The 21,451-nt window shown below is 38.3% G+C and overlaps 1 long non-coding RNA gene across 1 annotated transcript in view; it reads right to left on the bottom strand.

Annotated features, from left to right (window-relative positions):
* Nucleotides 1-21,451, bottom strand: part of LOC132417654 (uncharacterized) — a 918,655-nt gene that overhangs the window by 275,917 nt on the left and 621,287 nt on the right. The window contains exon 3 of the long non-coding RNA XR_009517905.1: nucleotides 544-598. This is a non-coding gene — a long non-coding RNA (uncharacterized lncRNA). The remainder of the gene's footprint in view (nucleotides 1-543; nucleotides 599-21,451) is intronic.

Raw genomic sequence — 21,451 nt, 5'->3', positions numbered from 1 at the left:
AGCTACTATTTAATCCCAGTTGGGAGAAAGAGGCCCCTCTCTTACCTTTTGTGAGATGAATACAAGAGTTAGTGACTCACATTGGCGTGAAAACAATTTAAAATGCACCGTTACAAAAGACGAATTTGAGTTGCTCCAAAGAAGTTATGAATGCAAAATAAATGTCCCAAAATTTAAAAACCAATTGTCAAATAATTGCCCATAGAAAACAGACTCTTTGTAAATCAGCTAATCAAAGAGATAATTAATGTCATTAATGCATAAGTGAAATTTATATAGCAAGACTGACATAAACATACTGGACAAAATGGAAAGACTTGGCTGTGGGTCTATTTTTCCTCATTATTAAAATGACCTGACATTAATCTATTAAAATTCTATGTAAAATGTTATTAGAGTGAATACAACTTATTGAAATTATAAAATGATAGGGTAAATTTAAATAACCATATTAACTTTTTTCATGCATTCAAGCATAATGGAGTTCCAAATATTAAGATGTTGCAGTTTTTAAAAAGTTATTGCATATACATAAGCACTTACTGTTACTTCCTTGCAGCAAGAATCTATATCCACCACAGGAGCTTGAAGTTACTGCCTGTTAAGTCACAAAAACAAGAATATGTTAATTTAAAATACAATAAACTTTAAATTGCAATAGCTAATAGGATTCTTTTATGTTCATAAAGAAGAAATGTTATAACTACAACCTCTTGATTTTGGTTTATTTTCATGAATTAAAAACTACAAAAGGCAAGTGAAAATTATTTCCCAATGCACACCGTAAGTTAAAAATACTGCTGAAAAAGGAAAAGAAAATTTCCATTAGAGAAAAGCAAAAACATCCTAGTCGAGTAAAGAATGTGTTAATGTCCCTCCCTCCACCCTTAATGTTCACAGGTAACTTGATCATTGGTTTATACTGAGTGAATAAAGAACAGTTTGAGTTATGTACTCATTAGAAGCTTATCCTTTAATATTTATCCAGAACTCTTTGATTGAACACATCTTTCCTAATCCATCAAGCAAATTTGAAAATAACAATAGAAAAAGATCTCATCGATTTAGAGACACACTACTTGAGAACAATTAGGGATTATATAAGGGCAATACACAGGGCAAATACACTATTTCACTCAATATTTGATCAATTTACTGAAGAAAAAAATAAATTGTTTATCGTATGCTTGATGTTGACTAGTATCTGAATATTCAACCTGAAAGAAAGAACTTAAGTAATTATCTAAATCACTCAGGCCAAAAGACTAATTTACAAAAATTACTCAGCTCACTGGGGCAAACATTACTGGAGAAGTCTTTTCCTTGAATTATTTCTTAAATGCTAATTTTACTTTTCACGGTTCGATGTTACCAAACACAGAAAAAAACCATAACGTGGTTTGAATTCGACATACATAATCACAAATAAAATCATCTGAAAATATATTTTTAAAAAATAAATTTTTAATCTTAAAAGATTACAGAAAATACTAAATCTGAAAATTATTTAATTTCTCTGAAAATACTTAAAAATATACTCCTCATTGAAACTTGATTTGAATTTACGTATCATTCCATTGTAATCATGCATTTCCACTTTAACTGTTGATCCATTTTAATTTCTTTTCCTTTTCCAGCTACTGTTAAGAACACAAGGCAATTTGCAAGTCTTTTCTCCATAATATGTGCAATGTTAGTTTTAAAAGCTTGAGATCTTGCCAAAATATGTCCTGCTTTATACAGCAGAAGAGGTAACATTTAATACAAAATTGGAAATGTTATTTTGTTTAATAAGCTTTTTCTCCCCCAATTAATCAAAATCTGCTGACATAGTGGAAGCTAAAACATTCTTTACATATTTCTCTACTATGCTGAGATTAAAAAAAAACACATCATACTACTTGAATTTGGAGAAAACAGTATCTTAAAAAAAAGTATTAAAATTTCTATAGTAAACAAGAAATAGTCTTCCGTTATATAGGCAAATTTTTTTTAATATTTTAGGGAAATAAAGTTATTTCCTCAAGGAAAATAACAAGATAAATAATAAATTATTTACTATCAAACCTCTTATTCAAACAGCTAACAGTTAACGACAGTTAATTTGAGGTTAAATTTAGAGAACTTGAATACAAATAATTACTAACCAGGAACTCCTGCGCTTTTAACGTTTTTGCTAGGACATGTTAGCATTTTGACATCGTGTCCTATAAATGCAAAACACTATTTTTATTAATGTAGGACAAATCTTTAAAATGTATGGTGTAAGTTTGCTTTTTTATTTTAAAATTAAATTTACACCTTATTATAATACATACAAATAAACTAATTTTTATTTCATGTAATAATAAAGCCACAGCTAGTCAAAATACCTTTACGATTAAAAAGAACATTCCTTTCTCTTTTTTTGAACTTTATTTTTTTATACAGCACGTTCTTATTGGTTATCTATTTTATACATATTAGTGTCTACATGTCCATCCCAGTCTCCAAATTCATCCCACCTCCACCCCCACCCCCCACCTCCCAACTTTCCCCCTTTGGTGTCCATACATTTAAGAACATTTCTCTCATAAAATTCTCCTAACCATAGGAATTACTGAGATATATAATCTTTCTTTGGGACAATAGAGACATCATGTGAGATAAATTTTAGTTTCCTTGTTTTGCTATACAGTTACATCTTTATTCCTTCACACTCCTTAATCACCCTACTCAACAGAAATACACCTGGACCACTACATGCTTTGCTCCTGCTGAGATGGCAGAAGTGACTAAATCTTGCTACTATTAAATGGGAGGGAATGAGAAGTTCCTGATTTTTAGATACGGGTTGAACTTAAGGTGGTTGAAGGAAGAGTAATCATGAGATGCAACACCCACAGTGAACTTCTTCAATATCCCCATGCTTCTATTACTCAGTATGATTACTTTCCGTTGGTCAAATGTCCTATCCTGGGTCTACTCTACCTGATGGCATCGTGGGTTCTACCACTGTTGAGATATCTGTGCTGTGGAAAGCTTTCTTTACATGAAATACTACTTGTAAACTGGAAGTTGAATGGAAGTCTCAGAGCCCTGTCTGCTCCCTGTATGCCCTCCCCACCTGCAGCTCAGAAGCTACCCCGGGATTTTCAAGGAGCAAAGTCTGAAATCCACTGCTCCATTTCCATGTTTCTTTCCTTTCAGTCAACAAACAATGGGTGAAGAGACATGGGAAGCTGTCACTTTTCGAGGAAAGAAAAAGGAAATGGAAGGTAAGAAACAAGGCATAGGATCTGAGTAAAAATAAAGGAAATAGAGAAAAAGACAATGTTTCAGGTAAGTTTGCCACGTATGGGCCAAAGTTTTAGAAAACTGGTTGGCAAACACAGCCCTAAAACAAAGGTACTGAAAAGAAATACTACAAATAAATGGAACGTTACAGACAACTTGCATAACTTCATTCTCGCAAATGTTTTATATATTTAAACCTCTGATTTTCTGGTATTTCAGGTGCTTTACAACATGACCCACATGATTCAATCTGAGACAGATTTTAATGGAGTTATCTTCCCAAGACAAAATATAAAATACTGGCTCACACCTAAGCATTCAATGACATCTGGCCACCCTCATATTATGCTAATTGCCTTGAAATTCTGCCACATCTTAAATTACAGAGGTTTATAGTTTAAGAACTGACTCAGAAGGTAGAGCTGCATTCCCTAAAATGTGACTGAGGTCCCAGACACCCTTTAGGGATGCTCTTCGTTATTGAACTAACATCTAATTACATTTGGGAAGAGGAAAAAAAAAAAGAAGAAGAAAAAATAACCCTCAGGTTCACGCAGCTGCTCTAGGATTCACACCCGAATGCCTGCAGAGTTTGGACAAACATTCTCGGCTTCCTCTGATGTTAATTCTCTTCTTTAGAGTGTTGGGAAGCTCGGCACCAAACCCTGCTCTCCAGCTTGCCAAAAGACATGCTGGTTTCTTGGTACGGTTTTCCAGCTCTTTTGTTATTAGTGCATGATTTGACAATATGCTGCCACGGTAACAATTCATTAAGGGCTTTCTGTTTTGTTCTGCCAATGAGAATTTTTGCCTGCATGTAGCGCTGGCTTCTGAAGGTTGCTGCATAGTATTTGTCTTATAAAGTCTTGTCCATCTCATAGCATGACTGATGCTACAAAATAAACCATAATGAGACACGTTCTCCCAGCATGAGCCACTCCCTGAGGGTAAATTAGGCACTACTAGAAAACACATGAACTTCCTCATCAAACTCAGGTGCTTCAAATAGACTACAGGAAAGTGGATGCATCATGCAGTCCCATCTTGCACCACTGCGTTTGTGGAACGGATTAGGAATGTAATCCTTCACGTTCATTCTTTACCATATCCCATTAGGGGAAAAAAAAATTTCATATTCTGACAATTTTCTTTGTATAGTCATTTCCAGAGGTAAGGTTTGCTCAAAATAATTGTGTGGTTGATACAGTAAAGGAAAAAAAAATGTCAATGTTTTAACCAAAATTTTCCCATGTGATTTCAGTAAAATACTTAACATACCTTGTTATTTTCAACTACATTTTTAATACCGCATAATTATATTGACCACTTGTTCTGTTTTTCACTATTGGATTGTTTATTCATCTTTTTTTTTTAACGGTGTGCAATAGCAATAGCTTAAAAATCCTGTGAAATCTTTTCATGCTAATGAGGACAAAGTCATGGGGCCAGTCCTCCTGGGGATTGGCTGGTTCCAGAACGAAGATTAAACTTTCCCTGCATTCTTTCCTTATATGTGTGTACGCGGTATTAGGGAGAGACTGAGAATGAATCGGGGAGCAGCCCAATAAATACACAGAAAAATAAATCAAAGTATACAATTGGATAAAGAGATGAAATGAGCACCACGTTTATTCAGGGCAGTGCTCTTCCCAATCGGGCAATCTGGGGCCACAGGGGGCACTGGACAATGTCTGGTCATATTCTTTGTTGTCACAACTGGGGGGCAGGGGTGTGCCACTGTGATCAAGTGGGCAGAGGTCAGAGATGCTGCCAAGCTGCTACACTACATGGGACAGCCCTCCCCACCCCCACCCCACCCCCACACACAGAATGATCTGGTCCAAATGACTACGGTGTCGCAGTTATCACACCCCGGGTTAAGGAAAGCTGGAAAAGAAGGGGAGAGGTCACATCTCACCTGTCTACACGTCACTGTAACTGGCTTACAGGGCAAGGAGGTGGAAAGAGATCTGCAAGGAGAACTGGCCTTAGGCTCTGAGGAGGGCACGATCTCTGCGTCTCAGGAGAGGTGAATCCACGGCTTCTCCGCAGCAGGCGAGAAGAGCGGAGCTGCCACACCACCAGCGTGCTCTGCACAGGCGTGTCTGCGCGGCACCCTGACAGAGCAAGCCGCAGATAAAGGTCCCACCAGACGGCCGGCCTAGCTGGCAGCTGAGAAAGGTGGCGCAACCATGGCTCTGAACCCGTGCCCCGCAGAGGTAGCGGAAGCTCATAACTAATAGGAACTCCTGCGCTTGTGCTGCAGAACAACGGGGAACGGAGCGGCTTGTTCAAACCCCTTCGCCTGTAAACTGCCTTCGCTGACTAAGCTCGCTTTAGCTTCTACGGGCGTCTTTCTCTCTTTTTTCCTCTCCTTAATTGCGTACCTTCCCAGCTTCACACGGCCTGGGTGTTCTCCAGGAACCCGGAGTCAGCTCCCACCAAGCGCGAGCCGGCTCAGGCTGGTTGGGACCACGACGCTGAACCTGGGCCTGCGCAGACGTCCCCCGACCGGCCTGTTGACTCCACCCTCAGGTCACGCAACATCCGCGCTTATGAATATGCAGAGGCACGGAACCCCTTTGCGCCTGCGCAGAACATCCGTTACCGCCCCTCTTCCCTGCCTCCCATCCCCTTTCCCCAGTCCTGAGGCCCTCCTGCTTGTCCCGTAAATGTCCCAAACCCCTGTGCCTCTCGGGAGGCGGAAATGAGACTTGCTCTCTGAGTCCTGGCCTGGCCGCCTTATGAATAAGCTCTTTCTCGGCTGAACCTCGGCGTCAAAGCGGCCCACTTGCAGCGCATCCGGCAAAGGGCCCTGGTTCCCTAACAGCTCGGTGTGCTCTTTGTCCTGTCCCTTCTCAACATCTTTGCCCCTTGACTACTTTTGTTATGTTACACTGTCAATGACAATTTTTGTTAAGATTCTGATACACTATTAAGTTGGTTTAACATCCCTTTCTGGGCTTTATTTATTTTTAAAATAAATTTATTTATCTATTTTTGTCTGCGTTGGGTCTTCATTGCTGTGCGTGGGCTTTCTCCAGTTGCGGCGAGCAGGGGCTGCTCTTCGTGGTGGTGTGCGAGCTTCTCACTGCGGTGGCTTCTCTTGTTGCGGAGCACGGGCTCTAGGTGCACATGGGCTTCAGTAGTTGTGGCTCGTGGGCTCTTAGAGTGCAGGCTCAGCAGTTGTGGCGCACGGGCTTAGTTGCTCTGAGGCATGTGAGATCTTCCCGGACCAGGGCTCAAACCCATGTCCCCTGCACTGGCAGGCGGATTCTTAACCACTGTGCCACCAGGGAATTTCCCTGGGCTTGTTTTAATATGTCCGGGAGGAAGAAATTTTCCTCTACCCTTCTAGGTTCTTCTGGCTGGTCTAAGAATTACATTGACATGAGACAGATTAACAGGAGAAAAATCACACAAAAGTTTAATAACATGCGTACACAGGAGAGACCAAAGAAAACTGAGTAACTCACCACAAGGGCTGAAAACCTCACCTTAAAAAACATCTTCAGCTAAAGACAAAGGAGGATGTTGAGGGTAGGGGTTTGGGACTTCACGGAAGAGCAAAGGCAGTTGACATGAGGATGGAAAAGTGAATAGTTGGTAAACAAACGTTTCCTGGGCCAGGCAGAGACAATGGGACCCAGAGAGGAATTTTAACAGACTCTGCTAAGTTGCCCTGTCTACACACCTAGTTCCTACTGTAGTCTCTATGGTGACAGCTCCGTTCCTGGAAGAGGTCCTCTGCCTATACTTTTTAGGCAGTTAGTGGGGAGGTCAAAAGTTCTTCCTGAGTTTATTAAGCTTGTTTTCAGCTTGAAATAATCCACATGCCAAAGAAACATTTTGCTATGGCAAATCTTACTTTCCTACAAATTCTTACAAAACGTTCATATTTAAAGATTCCAGCTCATTTTAAGAGATCGTGTGTGTAAATACACACACACACACACACACACACACACACACATATATGTAACTTAGTTGGTTCCTTCTCCTCATTCAAAAGACAGAATTTTCACCTTAGCATCATTATTGGAGTACTTTGAGGTCTCAGAGAACAGACCTTCTCCTGCTGAAAATGACTTATGTAAAGTAATAGTGTTTCACTAAGTGCAAGTAGTATTCACTGTTAACTTAGCATCACTGTCTCTCATTTCTTTGTCCTTTCCTTCACTCCCTCCAATCTTTTTTTTTCTTTCTACCTCTTTCCTCATCCTTACATTTATTGAATGTGTGCTCTATGCTGTGTTGCTAAGACACAAAAATAAACAGGGCATGATCCCTGTCCAACAGGCATGGAAAGCAGGGTGGACAGAAATGGTATATATCAACTGAGAGAGTGATGTCATCTATAAAATGTATTCAACAACAGAACAGATTTTTTTGTTTTCCCCTATAAGAATTTGTTTGGGGCTGATAAATGGTTTTGTTATGTTTTTTGATTATTTTGTTTTATACCATATTAATTCTTAGGTAATATATTTCAACTATACATGAACAATTGAAAATGATAATTAGTAATTGAGGAAAATTCAGAGTTTTACATTTTATACCATTTATAAATGATATCAAAAAGGCTGATTAAATAATATTTTTAACTAGCATCTTGTGATTTAAGTAAAAAGAGAGGTCAGCTGAGAGTGACTATCTTTCTGCTTGAGGAATTGGATGCAGGTCTGGGTGGGACGCCCAACTCTCATCACATTTTCATGTAAAGTCACATGGGCAAGCGTCCAGCCAAGAAGGAGAACAAAGACACGAAAAATATGGTAAGAAGTTATTTTAAATAAATGCTACTTCTACTCTTAGATTGCTTTAACTGAAGACATATTCTCTTCTTTCAAAGTTTGAAAAATATATCAAATAAAAGGCTTAATATCTTCTAGTGCATCTAAAGATAATCAACAATGTTTCCCATCACTTCAACTTCTGTTCTGATAACTATACAATATTTCCCTCACACAAAATAGAAATAAGTATTCGTGTCTTCTGCTTTCTCATAGAAGTAGAATCCAAATAGTTAAGCATTTTGATGATTCTAGCAATAAATCCTGAAAATGGTAGACAGTTTTACTGATTCACTGGAATAAATATAAGTAATTATAATCTGTCATTAATGTTATTTTTAAATGCTATAAAATAGTAGGATGATTTTATTAGATTAATGTAATTTTATTAGTTTATAAAAAATGTTTCCTTCTATAATCTATGGATAACAAAAAGGAAAAACTATATGAAAAAAATGTTTGAGAACGTATATCTAATATTGACTATTCAAATTAAAAATAAAACTATACTACAGTGGAAAGCAATAGGAATTTTGGGATGTATATTTCATAGTAGTAAAGAAGCCAATTTTCTCTAATGAAATAGATGTAAAGCTTGGTCACACACACCAAAAAAAAATACTAAGAACTCGGGTAGATCATATTAATTTGTAGTACATTTTTAAATAATGAGATTATTTTCCATTTTAAAAATATCAATATAATTGTTAAAGTATAAAATATTTAAAATAATAGTGGTTCATATTCTGATATCAAAATATTCATAATGATATCTACATAGGGGAAGATAACTTGATGAAATGTTAAGTCGCACATTTAAGTAAAATAAAAACAAATTAATGTAAAATACAAACAAATTAATGTAAAATACCATCTTCTAATAATTTTGTTTCAGGTTATAAGGAAATATGAAATCATTTCAGTCTTCTAATAAAAAATATCCAAAAAGATGCTAAATGACATTACATTCATGAAATAATTTTAGAATATCTAGAACTAAAACAAATGAACTATCAATGGCTGACACTATCTGATGTCGGTAATCATTATCAAAGAGGTAGGAAGGTCAGATACTAATTACATGGACTCTGGAATAAGGCTCAGGGTTTGAACTCTTGTTCTGTTACTTCTTACTTTTACAAACTTAGACATATAATCTCTAGCATCCTCAGTTTCCTCATCATCAGAATATAGAGATAAAACTGTTCCCTATTCATGGAACTGTTGCAGGAATTAAATGAGAAAATACAAGTACTTAAAACAGAACCTGTCACTGATTCAGCATTTGCTAAATGCCATTAGCATTTTTACATGACCAAAATGTTCCATTAAAATCAAAATCTAAGAGTTGACATCAATATGTAAACAGAGAGCCCCAAAGATTAGTCCCTTGCCCTGTAGCCATATGGCACCTAATAAGCATCAGCATCCTTCCTCAGACCATAAGCAAACCCAATTACACTCCCTGTTCAAACATCACTTTTAAATTGAGGAGGCTGGACTAAATGCTTTACAAGATTGTAAGCTCCTGGAGGGCAGGCAGTTTTAGACTTCTCTGATTGTATGATAAACTCCCAGAGACAGAGTTGCCTACTGGAAAGAAAAATAATGTTTAGAATATAATAGAAATAACTATGGGTGTCCACTGTTTCCTAGGCAGAGTGCTGGACACATAACTAAGACTTAAAGTATTAAGTAGCTTGCCACAGTTAACCAACCAGCAACTAGTTGGTTCTGGAGCCAGGACCCCCTAAATCTTTCCCAGGCTTGAAATTGAAAACAAAAACAAAAAAAACCCCATTATTTTTGTGAGTTTAAATTCTCGCAAAAATATTGATCACTGCAAATCAGTAAATGATTGCCAAATAGGAAATTAGCTTCACACAATTTGTAAAATCTTCATCAGTGGTTTCTACTTGAATCACTCAGTATAAGCTACTGTATTCCAATACCCAAATTGTTTAAAGTGCACATTGCTACCTGCACAATTTAAAGTTTCGAAACAGCTATTTTGGTATCTAGAGAACAGTGACTTGCGCAGACTACTGAGAATCACCCCCTTTCTTCCAAGCTTTTACTCTGCAGCCGGCTAGCTCATCTTGCCTCTGGATCCATCTAAGAGGGGCCTATTGGCTGCCTTTCCAACAGGGCCCTCTTGGTGTGTGACCTAATGGATAATTTTTATAAATGGTTTAAAGAAAAGTTAAAAAAGGATACTTTAACATTTTCGTGGCACACAGACTAATTGAAATGAAAAACAGTAACAAAAATGATACTAAAACATTTTAAAATAGGAAGCTTTCTAAAGAAGGCTACATGCACTCTGATTTGGGAGACAGTCCCATCAAAATCAAGGGAATAATTCTCCCGACCCAAACAGGATTGATCTAAAATTAAACAAGAAAACCGAAAACCGAAAAGCACAAACTCCAGTGTTGTATAAAATTCAGGAAAATGTGAATTATCCTGTGGAAGACATAAAGTCATTCGTGAACCCTCTAAGATCCTGTAAAATTGTACACAAAATTAATTTAAAATAAAATAACGAGAGTGCGCCAGAATTAAAGAGTATGGATGTCCGCATCCAATAACTCTATTCCGTGCTCAGGGTGCCTGAGCCTATACAGCTCCAAAATGAAAAGGCATCTCCACTTAAGCCTCCATTGAGACTGTTGTGACTCTAGGCAAGACAGAGTTCTGAGTTCTGCTCTGTATCTACTATTGCCAATAGGCCTGACGTATTATTAAGGACATTCTGAACTGTGATCTCAAAAGGTAATACCATTTTCCAAACCCAATATAACTGTTAAAGAAGGATACCACTCCTGCATCCGATGGAATAATCACCATGATAGAGAAACACTGCTTGGATGTAAACACTGTGACAGAAAACACTCGTGAGACATCTTAGTGGATCATAATGTAAAAAGTATGAAGAGATTGTCTCAGGAATGTGAGGCAGTAATAGAGGATCCTGGGCCACTTGGCTGTAGCATGCTTCTTCCTCTGGATCTATAGCATTATCTGTTTCTAAGGAAACCAAATCCAAATTCCTCAGCTTGACTCCTGACAGTTTTTACCAAGTAATCCAAGGTTGAATCTCTCCAACAACGTCTCTAATCGATCCACACAAGGTCAGACAGAGGTGACAGAGGAGAAAAAAACTATAAGTGTATTCTATTTTCCTCTCTCAGGTCTGGAGCACTCTAAAAATAATCCAAAATAATCCAAAATACGTTTTAAAAACGCAAGTAGCTTTTACATAAACTCTCACAGTAATCAACGATCAAGGGGCTTTTCGTTTCAAAACCTATGGTATCTTAATGACTCTTCCTTACATTCAAAATTCCTCTTGTCACTGTGAGGTCCTAACAGGTGAATGACTATGGTACAATATACGAGACAAAAATTAAGTCATGCAGGGTAGTATGTGGAAAAGCAAAGATTCCTGAGCTCCTCCAGTCCAGGCTCGGCCACTTCACTATTGTAAGGCCTTGGACAGGCCCCTCAATCCTACTGATTCTCAGGTCCCTCACCTGCAAAATGAATATTTATAACTATCTTCCTCTTTTGTTGTGAGAATTAGACATACAGTATGTAAATAAAACCCATGTTTCACTGCCAACCACAAAGAAGGTGTGTAGCAATTGGTTCCCTTTAGTAGTAACAGTAGCAGTGGTCACTGTAAGAATAATTTAGAATGGTAGTGATTATTAGTAGCAATAACCTTTATAATCCTTCAGTGGGAAATAAACAATCCTGCAAACATCTGGAAAAGCAGAAAAGAGCAACAGTGGTATAAACAGAAGGCATGAATGCCAATGAAGAGATTAAATGCACAGGAGAGATGGTCACTGTGACGTTGACCTTCACGTGTCAACGCGGCTGGGCCACGATGCCCAGGTATGTGGTCTAACATTATCTTGGATGCTTCTGGGAAGGTGTTTTTTGGAATGAGATTAACATTTGAATCAGTAGACTTTGATAAAGCGGATTACCCTTTATAATGTGGGTGGGCCTCTTCCAGTTAGCTGAGGGCCTTGATAGGACAAGGACTGACCTCCCCCTGACCAGGAGGAAATTCTGTCACTGGAATCCCTCTGCAACTCTTCTCTGGGTCTCCAGCCTAATGGGCTAACTTGCAGAGTTTGGATTTAGCAAAAGCCTGAACAACCTTCTGGCCGTTTAATCATCAATCAATCTCCCTCCCTCCTCTCTCTCTCCACACACACACACACACACACCCTGTTGCTCATGAGACCCCTGACGAATACAGTCCCTAAGGCCTAGCAGCAAACTTTAACCCAATAAGTAATAATTAGCATCTCCAACGTGGAAACCCGTGGAACACTTTGTAAATGTGATATTGCAGCACTGTATCTGATGTGTAACTTTAAAAAACAATTAGACCATTCAACTGCCTTCAGAGTTAGGTAAAAGATGTATAAACACTTGACCATCTTGATCTTTGATATTCACCACTAACACATAAAAGGGAGAATAAAAATAACCGCTGAAGGCTTCCCTGGTGGCGCAGTGGTTGAGCGTCCGCCTGCCGATGCAGGGGACAGAGGTTCGTGCCCGGGTCCGAGAGGATCCCACATGCCGAGGAGCGGCTGGGCCCGTGAGCCATGGCCGCTGAGCCTGCGCGTCCGGAGCCTGTGCTCCGCAACGGGAGAGGCCACAGCGGTAAGAGGCCCGCGTACCGCAAAAAAAAAAAAAAAAGATATTTCAGTAAATTTTATTAAGCATGGTTTTGGCTGGAATTATTCTGCATGTTTAACGATTTTATGGTGTAAGTACTATGGACTGTTGAGGAATCCAAACACAGGGAAGACGGTGGCCTCTCCCCTTGGAAATGCTATCAGACATGCAAAGTTTTCTTCCATAGTTTCCATTTGCTTACTTTCATGGGCTTTCGTGAATTTCCTTCTGACCTAAGTCTCCTGTTTCTTGAGTCTTCTCTTCTTGTCCCTCTGTTCTCTGCAGCCTCCTCCTTGGTAAATGCATTTATTCTCACTGCCTTAACTTTCACCTGACATAGATGACTCAAGTCCCACAATATAGCTAACCCATTTCACATGTGCACATCTACAAATTAAAATAGGTTGTCAGACGGGGTGACAGTTACTAAGAAAAGCTTACAAATCCCTTCCAACTCTCCCTAAGAGTAACGTATGTGTCAGTCAGTTGAAGACACAGGTTCAGCAATATTTCCTAGAAGTCTCCTAACTGACAGCATGATCAGCCTTTTGTTCACAGGATATATTTTGGCATCAAATTAATCTCCCTAAAATAGACCTAATTTAAATTTCAGTCGAAACAAACAATTTGTTATTTTTGGACATACTCAGTATTTGCCTACTTTTTTGCCTTTGTTCACTCTTTTCTGTTTACCTGAAATGTTGTTACCTTCTGAGCTCCACTCTCATTTTTTAAGTATCTACCGTCCATCAAGCCGTAGCTCAAACACAAATTCCTCCAAGAATCAGAAACTGCCTCATCACCCACGGAGATGCCATCTCACCTTCATTCAACTCCACAGTACTTTCTTCCCATCTTCTTATTGCATGGAGAGATTGCCTTTCTTTGTACATTTACACTTTTTTCTGATCATAATCACGAGAGGAAAACCAGCGACTCTCAGAAAATACCTAGTCTTCTGTCTTTTCAGCAGCAGCTGCCTGTGACTTTCCTGAAGCTGTAGGAAACCGAACCCTAGCAGTGAATCTCCTTTCTGCCCCAGCCATTACTCTTATACCTTAGACACTGAGCAGTGCCTCCGAAAAGGCTGCAGATGTGTGGCTGCAAGGAGGGACCATCACATTTGATTTTTTTCCATCCAGAAATAGCAAAGCCATGCTCCACGTGTGGTGGTGAAGCAGAGTAGAAACCGTAATGCAACTGAAGGTCTGCTTGTGGACCTTGTTAATACACCGTTTCAACAAGAGGATTAACACACACCTGGCAACTTTTACTCAGCTGATTTGTTGGAAAGACAACTTTTGTTAACCAAAATGTCAAAAGGAGAAAATGATACATTCAGATACTGTCTCCTCCTAGACATCTTCATTTTAATGAACTCTGACAATGCTCTTTATACCTCACATTCAATCCAGTTTATCTTCTCAGTACCTTTCTGACTACATTCTGACTGTGATCTGGTTCATGCCTCTGCCTCCTGTGTCTCCTCTGCTTTCCGTAGAGTATCATTCTTCTCTTGCTACACAGTTTTGGTATATACTCTTCCTGCTTTCTCTGGAATTCTCTTCTTCTCCTTTTGTAATTTCTCTGCATCCTCCAAATCCCACTGTAGAAGTCACTGCCCTAAGAGAGGTCTTCCTGATGCTCCAAACTCTTTATTATACTTTTTAAGAACCATTTTACTTTCATTGATTGTGGTGGACTCAGTGTAAAATTATACACTCGCTGGTGTAATAATGTGAGTAATTTTTTCTCCGAGAAAATGACAACTCCCTGAGCTCAGAAACTCTCTCTTCTTTTCTTAATTAAATAACCTGAGGCCAGCACAAACCCCTACTAATAGCAGGCCCTTAATACATGCTAGCTGAGTGAATACACAAATGAATGAATGAATGATTGAACGAGCAAACACAGGCATTTTAGTTGCTAAATGTGACACGTAACTTAAAGGCAAAGTTATCTGACTCCAAGTACGCTGGTACAATTCTAGAGAAAAAGGAGGAAAATGGTCTCCAACTTTTCTCCCATAACATCATCTGAAAAGAATAAATGCGACTTTTTCTAAAGCAAACAATACTAACAACAACAATACTGTCTCTTCCCCTGTTATGTCTTTCTCCTTTACAACCCTCCAATTTGCTCACCTTATCACCTGCCTCAATCAATGGTGCTTAGAGCTTCAAACTTCCTTCTTATTTACCCTGTAGAAATCCTGAAGAGCTATTTTTTTCACAACCTCTGTTTTGTGTCACCTTTACTCTTTTCAAAGTCCTCATCATGCAAGTCTAGATTCCTACCAAGGACTTTAAATTGACCTCTCTTTCAAGACTGAAATCTCTGCTTTAAATACCCTATTCAGTGTGTTATTTTGCTCCTCAAACCCATTTACTGGCTCTCAAAACATAACATGGGACTCATTTAACAGATTTCAATGCCTTTAATTAGTAGATATTATTCCTCCTATCAAATTTATTTTTCTTACTACCCAGACTTTCCACGCATATGTTAATTCTTGCTACTCTAATTTTTTTTGAGGTACTTGTTAATAAGGAATATTTGGAAATACTTATCTAGGAAACCAGCACAGGATTGAAAATGGACAGAAAAATGGTCAAACTAATTTGCTCTCCTTAACTTCTCAGAATTATTTTATTAGCTGTTTTGGAAGTTTTAAATGGCCTCAATGTAACAAATCATAACATTTTTCTCCACCAGGATATTTGGAGGCTGACCCAATCTACGACTTTAATAACACATTGAATGTATTCTAGCTAAGACTTATTTTAACATTATGGCAGTGGGTATACTGATATATGTTCATTACTATCATAGGCATATTACCTAATAAGCTCCTTAATTTTAGGCAAAATTTATAGAGTGTAAGAATGATTAATGCTTCCAGAAATGGAAGAGTATAAGAATGATTTATGCTTTCAAACCCATTTTGCAATGACAGAATTACCCTGATATCAAAACCAGACAAGGATGCCACAAGAAAAGAAAATGACAGGCCAATTTCCCTGACGAACATAGATGGAAAAGTCCTCAACAAAATATTAGCAAACTGAATTCAATAATACACGAAAAGGATCATACACCACAATTAAGTGGGATTTTATTCCAGGGATGCAAGGCTGGTTCCACATCTGCAAAGCAATGTAATATACCCAAAAAAAGAAAGGACTAAAGCCATACGATCATCTCAATAGATGCAGAAGAAGCATCTGACAAAACCCAACATCCATTTATGATAAAAACTCTCAATGAAGTGGGTACAGAGGGAACTTACCTCAACATAATAATGGCCACCTATGACAAGCCCACAGCTAACTCAAACTCAGTGGTGAAAGCTGAAATTTTTTTCTCTAAGATTAGAAACAAGACAAGGATGCTGACTCTCACCATTTTCATTCAACATGTATTGAAAGTGCTATAGCTAGAGCAATAGGCAAGAAAAAGAAGTAAAAGGCATACAAACTGGGAAGGAAGAAGCAAAACTGTCACTATTTATAGATGACATGATATCATATACAGAAAACCCTAGAGACTCCTCCAAAAAAAAAAATGGTAGAACTGATGAACAAATTCAGCGAAGTTGCAGGATACAAAATCAGTATACAAGAAAGTGTTGTGTTTCTATGCACTAGTAACAAAACATAAGAGAAATTAAGAAAACAATCCCATTTTTAACTGCGCACACACACATGCACGCACACACACACAACTATAAATAAGTTTAACCAAGGAGGTGAAAGACCTGTATGCTGAAAACTGTAAGACATCCATGAAAGTAACTGATGAAGACATAAATAAATGGAAAGATATTCTGTGTCCATGGACTGAAAGAATTAACATTGTTAGAATGTCCGTACTACTCAAAGCAATTTACAGATTCAGTGTAATCCCTATCAAGTTTCCAATGACATTTTTCACAGAAATAGAACAACCAACCCTAAAACCTAGTATGGAACCATAAGAGATCTCAAATATCCAAAGCAATCTTGAGAAAGAAGAACAAAGCTGGAGGCATCACACTCCCTGATTTCAAACTATATTACAAGGCTACAGTAATCAAAACAATATGGTATTGGCATAAGAGTAGGTCAATGGAACAGAATAGAGAGGCCAGAAATAAACCCACACATATACGGTCAGTTAATCTATGACAAAGGAGTCGCAAATATACAATGAGGAAAGAACAGCCTCTTCAATATATGGCGCTGGGAAAAGAGGACAGCCACATGCAAGAGAAGGAACCTAGACCACTTTCTTAAACCATACACACAAATTAACTCAAAATGGATTAAAGACTTGAATGTAAGACCTGAAACTATAAAACTCCTAGAAGAAAACGTAGGCAGTAAGCTCCCTGACATAGGTCTTGATGATGATTTTTTTTTTAATTTGACACCAAAAGCAAAAATAAAACACGTGGGACTACATCAAGCTAAAAAGCTTCTGCACAGCAATGGATGTCATCAACAGAACAAAAAGGCAGCCTATTGAATAGGAGAAAATATTTACACATCACATATCTATTAAGAGTTTAATATTGAAAATACATAAAGAACACATACAACTCAACACTGAAAAAACAAACAATCTGATTTAAAAATGGGCAGAGGATTTGAATAGACAGTTTTCCAGTAATGGCCAACAGGTACACGAAAATGTGCTCAGTGTTATTCATCATGAGGGAAATGCAAGTCAAAACCACAATGAGATACCACATTACACCTGTCAGAATAGCTCTTACCAAAAACAAACAAACGGGCTTCCCTGGTGGCGCAGTGGTTGAGACTCCGCCTACCGATGTAGGGGACACGGGTTCGTGCCCCAGTTGGGGAAGATCCCACATGCTGTGGAGCGGCTGCGTCCGTGAGCCATGGCCACTGAGCCTGCACATCCGGAGCCTGTGCTCCGCGACGGGAGGGGCCACAGCAGTGAGAGGCCCGCGTACCGCCAAAAAACAACAACAACAACAAACAAACAACAACAACAAAAAAAACAAGAAATAACAAGTGTTGGCAAGGATATCAAGAAAAGGGAACCCTTGTGCACTAATGGGTGCAGCCACTATGGAAAACAGTTTGGTGGTTCCTCAAAAAGGTGAAAATAGAACTACCATATAATCCAGCAATTCCACTTCTGGGTAGTTATCCAAAGAAAATGAAAACACTACCTCAAAAAGATATTATCATTTGAATCAGAGCTAATGTTTGGAGTTGAAGATCATTTTGCAAACAATAATTTTACTGTGAGCACTGATTCTCTATCTATATAGAAATCTCTCCAGAGGTCCATGCCTCCATAGAAACTCCTCTAAAGTAATTAATCAATCTTTCAGCAACTGAATGCCACTGAAAGTCCTAGGGTGGACTTACCTAACTTAAAATAATTGTAGAACAAAATTTTAAGCTGTTTCCAAAAAAATAATGCATATCAGATTCAACAACCAGTCTAGATCATACAGAATGAGATAGTTAAAAAAAATCTATTGCAGAATCTATAAAAAGTTTATATATGGATTTAAAGATAACTGCAATTCTCTTCAAGAGAAGCATTGTTCAAATTTACAGTGTTCAGATTTACCAGCAAAAGGAAATTAAAGAAGTTCATCTTCTCTGTGTGATTCATTTTTAAAACAAGTTTTTAGTCCCTTAGGCAACAAAGTTGTCTTAAAGTCTCACATAAATTTCTAATTAAAAAAATAATAGGTGAGGGCTTCCCTGGTGGCGCAGTGGTTGGGAGTCCGCCTGCCGATGCAGGGGACACGGGTTCGTTCCCCGGTCCGGGAAGATCCCAACATGCCGCGGAGGGGCTGGGTCCGTGACCCATGGCCACTGAGCCTGCGCGTCCGGAGCCTGTACTCCGCGGCGGGAGAGGCCACAGGGGTGAGAGGCCCACGTACAGAAAGAAAAAAAAAAATTGGTGAAAATTTTTTGTACTTTGAAGTGCTGCTCATAATGATGCTTTTGTAAACAAAGTACTATAACAAATGAAGACTGCTTCATAGCCTTCGGATTATTTTTTTATCTAATACCATGCAAATATGTTGCCAAGTAGCAACTAGAGGAGGGCAGCAGCAAAATTAAATGCCTACAATTGCCATTAGCAATTGCGAAAAATTATTAATCTGTCTGCAGGAAACTAATGGACATGATTAGAGAAACCAGAAGTCTTTATCTTATTGAAATCAATAGCCTAGATGTATTCCCATCAGATAATGAATTACAGTTTCGTGAGCTGAAGATTAAATATGCCTTAGTATATACAGCCTGCCCACACCTATCAATTTTATGTCTCTATTACTCCATCTGGTTTATACTAACACTGTCTCATAGCTAACCATCTCTATTTTCAAAAATGATAGTTATTTAGACACTACATAAAAAAGATACGAAAGTAAATCCACGTTTTGTTTCCTCAGGGCTTATAAACCAAATCAGCAACAATGGAATTCTAGTTAATTTATATCAAGTAAGGTGACTGGGAAATGAAAACTCGTTTCTTTTAACCTTTTAAAAACACACAGGCTATGTTTACATGTGTGCAGTTATATGAACTCAAAGTGAAAGATTTATGATTACGATGAACTCTAGATTATCCACACGCACATGGAAGTAAATGGAACAAAAGCCTATTTTTGAGTGTTTCATGGAATCACAAAGTAGACTGTTTGTGTCTAGTCCCTTTTGTGTATATGAATCGAACCTAAATCCAAATGTGAACATGAATATATTAAACTTTTATGCAACTGTGCTTTAGTAAATATCTACTGGAGTCTGGTTAATTGAGATTGGAACTTACTAGAAAATCTTTTATAGGATGCATATTTTATGCCAGAAGAGACATCTACTAAAAACTAACTGTGAAACAGGTCACATTAAGACAAGAATTCTGGGAGAGAGTGGGGAAAGTGTTGAGTGTACCTTGGATACCATTCAAGGATATTCAATTACAGAAGAATGAAAAGACTATTGTTGCAGGGAATCACGTATATGGTTTTCTCTATAAGGTGGTTTTAAAGTAGGATTCCAGTGTACTTCTGTCTGAGAACAGTAAACTTCTACTAGCTCTGGCATTCCCAGAGGAAGATGAATACCTGAAAGACACTGATTTGAACTAAAGTTTCTCATATAGATCCCAGTAAGGAAGGCTTTTCTTTATACAGTGTATTGCAAAGTGTTGCCTTTGATAATGTAAAATCTCTACCTCTTCAGCTCTTGGGTAAGAAATTTTTGTACTGAAATCCAAGAGCTGAGGGTAGTGGCCACAAAGTAGGAGAGGGCTCGAAAGTGGGTTTATTATGTGAGAATCCACTATACTGGTGGAGCAAATCACGTTGGCAGGACACTGTGAAGTTTAGAGTCACGTACTGCGAGTTGCCGTCTAGCTGATCTCAAAGATAATTTAAAGAGCTAATTTTAAAGAGGCAGTAGGTCACAGTCCACAGATGGGGCAACAATCTCTGTGTAGTTCTTAGTTACTAACTGTGCTTCCACAATTTCCTCTCACTGGGTATCAGTTTTCTCTTCTGTAAAATAGGGATTACACATGCCTGTTGCCCTGTCCACATGGTACTGTTCTCTAATGAAAGGTGGTGCTTCTTTTGATCATTTTAACATATATAAAGTAATAAGAAAATAATATAAGAATTAGCCAAGAGAAATAGCAAATATTGTTGGTTAATGCAAATACTAATGACCATTTTTCATGTCTGCAACTCCAAGGACCTAGTTACTTTCAGCTGATAGTCTCAGCCCTCTGTCATGTAACTGTTTGCTGACATAGTAAAGAACTGGTCCTTACAGACTCGTTATGTGGTGATGGGCTGCTTTTGCAAAGTGAAATAATCTGTGCTTTATGTGACGGAGCAGCAACTACCATTCAAAGAGCTAAATCAGCATAAAATTTCCCTTGTGAATACCATGGAGGGAAACTCATGGTTTGTGCAGGGAAACCTTTTGTGTCTCGTGAGCACTGGTGATGTTATTTTCAGTGCCGTCAGCCTTGTGTGTGGATCTGGTGACAGGTGTCAATCAACTCCAATCATTTACAATTTTGATTCGAGTAGGAAAATGTCTCTCACATTTGTCCTCTGGCAAACTTTCTGCAATATTCATCTAGTAGAGCAAAATTGGGAGGAAGGGCAATGACCATCTCCTCAATGACCCCTTAGTCCCAGGAGCGAAGTCTTTTGCCCTTGAGAATATCTCAGAATATTTTAGGTGGAATGGCTAAGCAGAAAATCAGAACTGGATTCCATACAGCTTATCACATTGTTTTCTACACTATAAAATGTGATTAATGCAATTGCAATAAAGTCACATTGGTAAATCATTTCTTCCCTCTATCCCAGACCCTTACATGTTTAATCATTTTTTCTCTGTGCTTATATGTTTTTCAATCATAAAAAATGTCTCGCCACACTTAGATCATACAATCTGCTCTCGTAGCCATGGATTTGACTTATTTATTACTAAAGATCTGGTGCATGGACTATATATTTGATGCCTCCACCTTCTTAGAATCTATTCACTTCCTCCTGAAAACACTGTCACTAGCCTATAAAGGCCTTTATGCCAGTGAAAAAAACAGTGTTCTCCATAAAAACATGTGCTGTCATCTGCCAGAAAATTGTCATGATCGCTATATACATCTGCACTTCTTCTGAT

The sequence above is a fragment of the Delphinus delphis genome, chromosome 21 (genome assembly GCF_949987515.2).
Source record: "Delphinus delphis chromosome 21, mDelDel1.2, whole genome shotgun sequence".
Lineage (NCBI taxonomy): Eukaryota > Metazoa > Chordata > Mammalia > Artiodactyla > Delphinidae > Delphinus > Delphinus delphis.
The sequence above is the reverse complement of the archived record's forward strand: the minus strand, read 5'-3'. Positions and strand labels throughout refer to the sequence as shown.